Here is a 9,016-nt window from a genome sequence, read left to right on the forward strand (position 1 = left end):
GTGAAATGCAGCATAATGTATTCTCCCATTGGAAATACTAAGGCCTTCCTGCTCGTGCTCTAGCCGTTTGGCTCAATGAAGGTCCTGGGAACATGTACTGCTGTGGAGCTGCCTGAGGGACCCTTGCAACCCCCCAGGATCCTGGTCCCAGGCAGGGGGAGTCCAGCCAGACCACTGCATCCCCTAGGAGGGAGGAGTGCAGGGAGGGAGACCTTCCCCTTCAGTGGGACCCCTGAGCTGTTCCAGCGTGTAGAAACAAGGGGAGCATGTTGAGACAGAGGTATGGGGGCTGCACCCTGACGCATCTGAACATGCATCCTGCAGGTCTCCCACTGAGAGGTGCCGTGAAGAAATCCCTTCCCTCTCTGCCCCTCACTTGAGTTATCCCAGGTGACCCCTCTCTCTCCCAGATTTCTTCTTGGTTCAGGCTGGTGAAGCAGGTGGCCCGGCCAGATAAAATTCCTAGGGGGAGGAGACAGCCCTTGCTTCCTTCCCCAGGCATTTTGAAAGCTACAAGCGAGTGTCCCAGGCTGCTGCCTGGTGAATTTCTATAAAAACCTGGAAACTAGCCAGCAGTTATGAGTTACGTCTAGGCCAGTTGCGTCTTAAAAGAGACCCTATACCTGCTTCGTACATCTCAAGTAGCTGGTGTTTACTCAAAGTGTACTCTGACTTCTTCGTTCTGCCCCCATCCCCTGCTCCCCATCCATAAAGGTGCCAGGTTACAGCTTGCCTTGCTGTGTTACTGGGTGCTGGTGGGGCAGAGATCAGAGACAGCAGCCCACAAAGCACAGCCTTTGCACCAGAGGCAGCTGCAGGACTCTGTTCCCCTGGGCCAGGAGCAGGACATGAGACATCTGAGCAGGCCCTGGCCATGAGCAGAGGCAGCTGTGGGGAGCAAAGCCTTTGCCAGAGGGGCTGGAACAGGGCAGGGGGAGGCTGCTCAAGGGCCTGGTGTTGCTGCCACTGCCCATGGGGAAGTGAATGCCCCATATGTTGCCATCACCGGTGGCTCTGGCATCACTGTTTGGGGCCCGGGGGCTGGGGCCTTTCTGTCTCTGGCCAGCTCCCCTGGATGGAGAGAGACAGGTGGTGCTGGGGGCTGCTGGGGTCAGGGAGGCTTGTGGGCATCAGGAGCGGTGCAGTGGCTAGGAGAAGCCCTCCCCTCCTTCACTTCATGGATGGGACTTGGCTCTTCTTGGAGGTACGTCCCTTCTGCTTTTTGCTCTGTGATCTCCCTCCCAGTGTCCTTCATGACACCCCCCTCCGCCCCCCCGGTCCTCTGGGAAATAGTCTTTATGGGCTTCCTTGCTCCTGCCTTGGCCAGTGTGAGCAGGGTCTAGTTGTGGGCAGTTCGCTGCAGTCTCAGTCACAAGCTCAAATGTGTCTGTGCTCAGAGGGGAATCCCAGCATGTCTCAGTCCTGGAGCTAAGGGGACAAGACTCCTTAGGGAAGGAACAGCTGAGGGTGTGCTACCATTGAGCCGCCCTGCCAGAGACTTCAGATTGCTTATGGGCAGGAAATGCCGATGACCCATATCCAGCATGCAGAATTTTGCAAATGCCTTTTATGTTTGTGATTTTTCCTCTAAATATCTTCTGATTGAAATGTGAAAAGGGAAAACTCCTGGTAGTAAAAATGGTTTCAAATTAAAAAAACAACAACTAAAATAAACGGGTTTTTGTTTTAAAACCAAAGATTCCAACACACAATGTTTCAGTGAAGAGCTGATGTTTTTGGTATTCGATTAGAGCCAGCAGAGGCACTGTCAAACCAGTAATGCCTAAGCCAGCGAGGGCAAGCACCGTCTGCCCGCTACAAGGGATCCTCCAGGCATGCTCTACGCCCACCCATGCCTGCAGCTGTTGCCCCAGCTCAAGCCCCAGTTACTCCTCACACCCCTACTGCATCCTCAGACCGTGCAGCCCCCCTCCATCCCACCACGTGCCTTGCCCTATGCCTGCACCGCACAGCTTCCCCCCACCTGCCCATATAGGCGCCCTGCACCTTGCATCCCCCCAGCCCCACCCGGTGCTCCCAACTCTCATCACCACGGGATCTCCAGGCAACCCATGGTTGGCAGGGATCCCCATGCCTAGCCACGTGCATCCCCTCCCACACCCCCAAACAGCATGAACTCTCATACTGTTCCACCTAGGAAAGAAAACGTGCCACATTTTGATTTTGTTTTATTTTAACTGTTTTTTTTAATGCCATGCCATCCAAAGTACAGGTAGCACGTCTCCCCATCTGGTGGAGGGACTGGAAGTGGAGATAGAAGCAATGGAAAATGCTCCTGCCCCCATGCTGGTGGGGAGGGATATTACAGAGCTGGAGCATGAGTGAGCAGCGTGGGGAAACATCCTAGATCCCATCCGCATTGATGTAGTGACTCGTTGGCAGAGCAAGAAGGTGAGGAGGGAAGGTAGGGAAACCGCCCAGAGCCAAGTAACCTAGGTGGCTGTGGAGGCAAGAGGGGGATAAGGAAGAGACCCCCCGACTGCAGCAACCAGCTGGCTGCTGAGGGAACCAATGACCCTGGGGTCAAGCTAAGTGACAGCCCCAGGGAGGAGCCCAGTCAGTCAGTGGCAGAGGAAGCCGAGGCTCTCAGGGAGGAATTAGAGAACATCCCAGTAGAGGAAGGGTCACCCCTTAGGGAAGCACTTGAACTCCCTGCTGATTGCCTAGCTGGGCAGGAGTTCAAACCCCAGCTTGGAGGAACTTTGACGGGTGGCCCAGGCACAGAAACAGGTCACCCCAGATAAGAGGGAACAGGTGATCTGGGATAAGTAGGAACCAACGATGCGGCTAGGACCAGCCCTGACTGCATCATGAAGGACTTCCATGAACTGGGAGACAGCCTCAAGAAGACTGGAGCACAGGTTGTATTTTCTTCCATCCTTCCGGTCGGCAGCAGCCGGAGACGCCAGGGTGCCTGCATCAAAGAAGTCAACCGGCGGCTCCAGAGTCGGTGTCTTCAGGAGAGCTTCGGATTCTACAGCCATGACCAGCACTTGCAGGGAGGAGGCTTCCTGGGAGATGATGATCTTCATCTCTCCCCCAGAGGTAAGTATCTGTTCGCCCGCAGCTTGGCTGATCTCCTCCCAAGAGCTTTAAACTAGGCTCGACGGGGGTTGGGGAACCGGTAGTCAAAGAGAGCCCAGGGCTGGTAAATGACAAACAAGATGCCAGATCACACCAGGTAAGTATTAAGGGGTTGGTAAGCCATAAACAAGGCACCAGACCACACCAGGTAAGTAATAAAGGGAATATATGCCATCAAGGCACAGGGACACCAAGAGCCCCCTTTGGAGGATTAAAATGTCTTTATACAAATGCCAGGAGTATGGGGAACAAGCAGGAGGAGCTCGCACTCTTGCTTGCTAGCACCCAGTACGACCTAGTCGGACTAACCGAGACATGGTGGGATTCTACACACGACTGGGCGGTAGGCATTGAGGGGTATAGGTTGTATAGGCGAGTGGCCATCCTCTGGACACTCTCCAGATTCCCCGCGTCCCTCCTGAAGTGCGGCACCCAAAACTGGACACAGTGCTCCAACTGTGGCCTGACCAGTGCTGCATAGACGGGGAGCATCACCTCCTCTGATCTATTAATCATGCACCTGCTAATGCATGACAAGGTGCGATTGGCCTTGTTGATGGGCTCATTACACTGCCGGCTCATGTTCATCTTGGAGTCAGTTATGACTCCAAGATCCCTTTCTGCCTCCGAGCTGCTGAGAAGGATACTCCCCAACCTATAGGTGTGCTGGGGGTTCCTCCTTCCCAGGTGGAGTACCTTACATTTATCTTTATTAAATTGCATCCTATTTCTCTCTGCCCATTGATCCAACCTGTCCAGGTCAGCCTGAATCTGCTATCTGTGTTGGTCTAAAGACATGGGCAGACAAGGCTCTATGGGTCAATGTGATATTTTTTATTAGGCCAGCTAACCCTGCCCCTGCCCTACTGCCTCCCTCCCTCGATCTGCTCCCCCACACTCCTTCCCCCCACACCTACCAGCCAGACGCTGCTGTCCAAGCTGCCGGGCTGCAGAGCAGCAATCAGATCTCTATGACCCGCTTTGGCAGCTCAATAATCAGTCTTTGGTTTCAGCCCAAAAATATCTTTCAGTGCTGCCCTAATAAAAAGCATTCCCCTAAATCCACTGCCAATCATTAACACCAGGCTCCCACCCAGACCAGTACACACCCACCTCCACCAGTAAATCCCTCGGTTCATAAAACCAGTTGCACTTGAACCATCATTTCTCAGCCCTTCTGCGGGGTGGAAAAGAGCCCGCACCAATTAAACATACATTGAGTACGCGGTGACAATGGTTATGAGTAGGTACTTTCAGGGATCATTTCTGTAGTTGATGCCTAGAGAGGGGTATGTAACAGTGATTTATTAGTGGTGTAGCTTACACCCTTCGCTACTGGGTGTATTTAGATGAGGGTCCCTCATTATCTGGCCATGTCCTCAGCAAATCTCGGCTACTGAATCCCTCCTGTCAGGAAACCTCTTTGGTGAACGGAGGCTTGCCCTGACTAAGGGGAGCAGCGCAGGCGTCTGCAGTGCGTGCCACGGTACACTGTTCTCACGCTGCTCGCCGTGGTTTCAAGTCATCACTGCTCAAATCCTGCACGGCTTCTGGTTGAGTTTTACCAAGCCAGGCATGCAAACACCTCCCATCTTGGGAAAAGAAAAGAAAAGAGAAACATTTGGCTGCCAGGGATAACCCGAGCAACTCCTCAGCTGAAGGATCTCTCACACAAAGGATCTGGAGGGACACTCTGCATTTCAGTATCGATCCAGGAAGAGGCGATTGCCATTTACATCAGCCTAACCTATCCACAAAGGACAAACCGGAGTACAGCACAGGTTCATCCTACAAAACTGATCCACATTTTATCTGCAGATCCAGAGTCTTTACCTGCACCCGTCAGCCTGGCACATGAATGGCACGCATCCTCGCAGCTCACCCCCGGGCTCCCCGTACACGATTGCAGGTCTCCTTGACTCCATCTATCTCGACACATTTATTCTGGGAGGAACCTGACAGGCTTCAGTGTCCAGAAGTAGGCGGGGGAGAAAACCCCGGGTTTAGAAAAATCCACTTGAGGAAGAGAAGGGCAGGGACATTTGGACATGCATGGAAAGGGGCTGAGGAAAAAGGAGGTGCTGTCCTGCAAACAACTCAGGAACTATGAGATGTCAGATGAACAGTGAATAAGGGCGAATTACGCAGCCAAGACAGTAACTGTGTTCCTTAGCTCTGCGTGCACCTGTGCCAAAGAAAACTCATCTCAGTGGTACTAGTCAGTCCTGCTCCTCCCAGCAGCTCCCCAACCCCCCCCAAACGCCCTGAGATTTAAACCAGAGCTGCTCCTGCCCCGCGCCCCCTCCCCACCCGCCACCAAAATCTCCCGCGGGGCAGAACGGATCGTGCCCACGGGCAGGACCTGACCTGCTATTTCAGTTGACACCAACACAGTAAAACAGAAGGTAGAAAGAGAAGCAAAGCCCTGAACGCACCAGACCAGCGGGGGAAGCCAAGCACGTGTGGGTGGGATGCCACAGCCCGAGGGTGCAGCGGGACCAGAGGTGCTGCCCGCACTGCCCCGGCCCAGCCCCGGGGATGCGCAGGACACGCGGGGACCTGCCTGGTGCGGGCAGCGCAGCTCCGCCACGGCCGCCTGCCCGCGCCCACCTCGTCCTGCCCGGCCCGGCCCGGCCCGGCTCGGGGGCACTGGGACTGGGACCCGGGCGGCGCATGGGTGGAGGGGGAGAGAGATAGATACAGATCTCGGTACCTTGTATACAGAGGCACCTATGTCTACTCCAATATAACAACACGGGGTCCGTGCCTGTCTGGGGACCGGGGCGTTTGCAGCCGGCAGGGCCGGGCCGGGCCGGGCCGGGCACTGCGGGAGGCGGCGGTCGCAGCCCCGCTTGGCCCGGCCCGGCCCGGCCCGGCCTGTGCGCTCCCCCCGCGGGGCCGGGCTCCCTCCCCTCTGCTGCCCGCCGGCTGCGGGGCTCGGAGCGGGGCAGCGCCGGGGCCGGGGCCGGGGCCGGGGCCGGGCAGGAGGCGGCCGGAGCAGAGGGGGAGCCCGGCCGCAGCCGCCCCGCCGCCCCCGGCCCTGCGCCGCCCGCGACCTGCCGGGCTCTTCCCGGCACCCCGGGGGCTCCGGGCCTCCGCCGGCCGCGCTGCCCAGGCTGCCCCGGGGGGTGGCGGGGGCCGCCCGCGCCGGACAAGGACCCCGGCCTGCGTGTGTGCGCGTGTGTGCATGCATATTCCCGCACGCGGGCACGAGGGTGTGCGTCTCTCCATTCTGTATGTGCATGTCAGTGTACATGTGTCTGTGCGTGCATGCATGTGCGTGTGTCTGCGTGCATGTGCGTGCATGTCTGTGCATATGTGCATGTGTGTTGATGTGTGTGCGTGTGCATGCATGTGCATTTGTGTGTGCATGTCTGTGTGCATTCATACATGCATGTGCCTGTGTGCATGTGCATGTCTGCATGTGCCTGCCTGCATGTGCATGTATGCTGTGTGTGCATGCGTGCATGTCCATGCATACATGCATGTGTGTGTGCATGCGCTCCTCTGCATGTGCGTGTGCCTGTCTGCACATGTGTCTGTGTTCATGGCAGAAGAGTATATTTGTGTCTGTGTCCATGTGCAGAGAGTGAGTGCCTACAGTGCGCTCCTGTCTGCATGTGTGCGTGAGTGCATGCATCTGTGTTCATGGCATGGAGAGCGTGTTAATGTGTCCTCATGCAGAGTGAGTAGAGAGCACACCTGTCTCTGCGTGCGTGCGTGCATGTGTATGCGTCTGTGTTCATGGCAGGGAGAATATGTGTGTGTCTACGTGCCCATGTGCAGAGAGATGGTGTGTCATGAAGGACACGTGCCCACGGCGGTGACGGGAGCACGACGGTGGCGGCGGGAGAGTGGCGGTGCTAAGCGGGAGCTCCCGCAGGCGGCACTGGCGCTGTCAGCGGTCGGAGGGTGGGGGGTGGTGGCGAGCACTGACCAGGCGGCAGCAACCACCCAGAGACCTTGCCAGCAATGTCGGCGGTGAGTTTTTGTAGGGGGTGCACTGCCACGCTCAGGGGGCCATGTGTACATGCGTGCATCCCTACACATTGCCCCTGTGGTAAGTAGAGTCACACAAGGAACAATGGTCACAAACTGACAGAGAGCAGATTTAGGCTAGGTATCAGGGAAAACTCCTTCAGAGTAAGGGTGGCCAAAATTTGGAGTGGGCTCCCAAGGGAGGCGGTGCTGTCTCCCACCTCGGGGGTCTTTAAGAGAGGGCTGGATAGGCACCTGGCTGGGGGCATCTGGCCCAGCGCTCCTTCCTGCCCAAGCAGGGGGTCGGACTCGATGATCTGTTGAGGTCCCTTCCCACCCTAGCATCTGTGATTCTGGGAATCCATGCTTAAAAGTATACCATTTTGTCAGCCTTCAGACCTAGGAGACTTCACATTTTGTCATGAGAGCACGCTACCAACATCCAAGGTGGTTAGCACGTGGGCACTGCTTTAGTTATTTTTTTTAATGTTTGCATGAACTGATCTCCCCAAGCTCACAAAATGACTTTTTAGTCTTCTACTTCACCTCCCTTTCCCAAACAAGGCCACGGAGCCACTATAACAAATGTATCTTGTGTTTCACTCTTAGTGACAAAAGGGATTTATCTAATCTTCTTATGCCGCTGCTTCTGTCCCTGGAGTAGCACACCAAGAGAGCATCGAATCACCAACTATGGGACTGGAAGAGACGTCGGGGCCGTCTAGTCACCCCCTGCTCAAGGCAGGAGCACGCCCTACAAACCCGTCCAGCCAAGCATCAACCCTGCTCGTACGCATTGGCAAGCATGGAGATTGCACAACTCTCCGGGTAGCCCATTTCCGTGTTCCAAAAAACCTAAGAAAAATCACCCTCATATAGAGCGAAAGGTCTTATATCGAACCAAAATATCCCCTGCTGCAATACTTGATTTACTCTGAGTCTGTTGCTGTGGCTGAAGAAAACAGGGCACGTCTCCATCCTCTCCATGGCCACCTCTCAGGGATTTGAAGACATCGAGCTCTCGAGGACTAATCTCACAACACAGTCGTTCAACCAAGATACGTCCATCTTCCAGTCCGTTCATCCCAAACGAAAGAGATAGCGCCATTATCGTTAAGGAAGCAGGCAGGAAAGGTAAAATGAGGATGGCAGAGAAGGAGCATTACCTCAAGGCGCAGTAAGCACATGATATCCATGAAAGAGCCTCTTCAGCCACAGCTCTGGTGAAAGGGCTGTTTGTCCAAAGGCAGAAGAGGGAGATCCAGGGCACGGATCTGGTTAAACATTTTGCCCTTCAGAAAGGGAAAGGGCTTGAAGGGAAACTGAGGGAAGTTGCCCATGAAAGCGGTGCAATGCTGAGAGACTGGGAGGATCCACACTGTCAAAGGGCCGACAGTAGGCAGCAAGTAATACAGTGTATTTCCCCCAGCTCAGAGCTGGGAGCCAACGGGAGCCCCCCGGCCTACAGAAATAGAGGTTATGTCACCGCAGGAAACACGTGTGAGATAGACCTGGGCCGTATGTTCTTGTGCACACACAATAAATGGTGTTCGTTAGGAGCTGTTGTTGGAGTCCCTTTCCTCATCCGCTGTCACAGTGCCCTGGAGGGAAACCCTTGCAGGGTCCAGTCCTGGTTGGAGTCCCTCCTTGTGAGTACCATCAGGTCGTGTGCAAGCCAAGCCCTGTCTCACACCCGGTGGCTGATGCAGCGGTGCGGCCGGACACGGCCGAGACGTGCAGGTGGGCAGACCCGGAGAACGTGACACGCATCACAATGGCCCCTTCTAGAACCGGCTCGTCGCCGTGCGGCTCTTGGAGACGCACACAGCAGGTAACTGCTCCCGACCCGACACTGGTTGTTGTCAGGTCACACCCGTGTCCTTGTGATCACCCTGACCGCAAGGGTAAGTGTGGGCAAATGAGGGGGGTGTTT

At 55.7% G+C, this 9,016-nt stretch overlaps 1 long non-coding RNA gene across 1 annotated transcript; it reads right to left on the reverse strand.

Moving 5' to 3' along the window:
• Nucleotides 1-2,172: 2,172 nt before the first annotated feature.
• Nucleotides 2,173-5,285, reverse strand: LOC132248390 (uncharacterized). The gene is made up of 2 exons (XR_009459570.1): nucleotides 4,939-5,285; nucleotides 2,173-3,166 (listed from the first exon to the last, which is right to left on the reverse strand). It is a non-coding gene; the product is annotated as an uncharacterized LOC132248390 (long non-coding RNA).
• Nucleotides 5,286-9,016: the final 3,731 nt, after the last annotated feature.

The sequence above is a fragment of the Alligator mississippiensis genome, chromosome 1, assembly GCF_030867095.1.
Source record: "Alligator mississippiensis isolate rAllMis1 chromosome 1, rAllMis1, whole genome shotgun sequence".
Lineage (NCBI taxonomy): Eukaryota > Metazoa > Chordata > Crocodylia > Alligatoridae > Alligator > Alligator mississippiensis.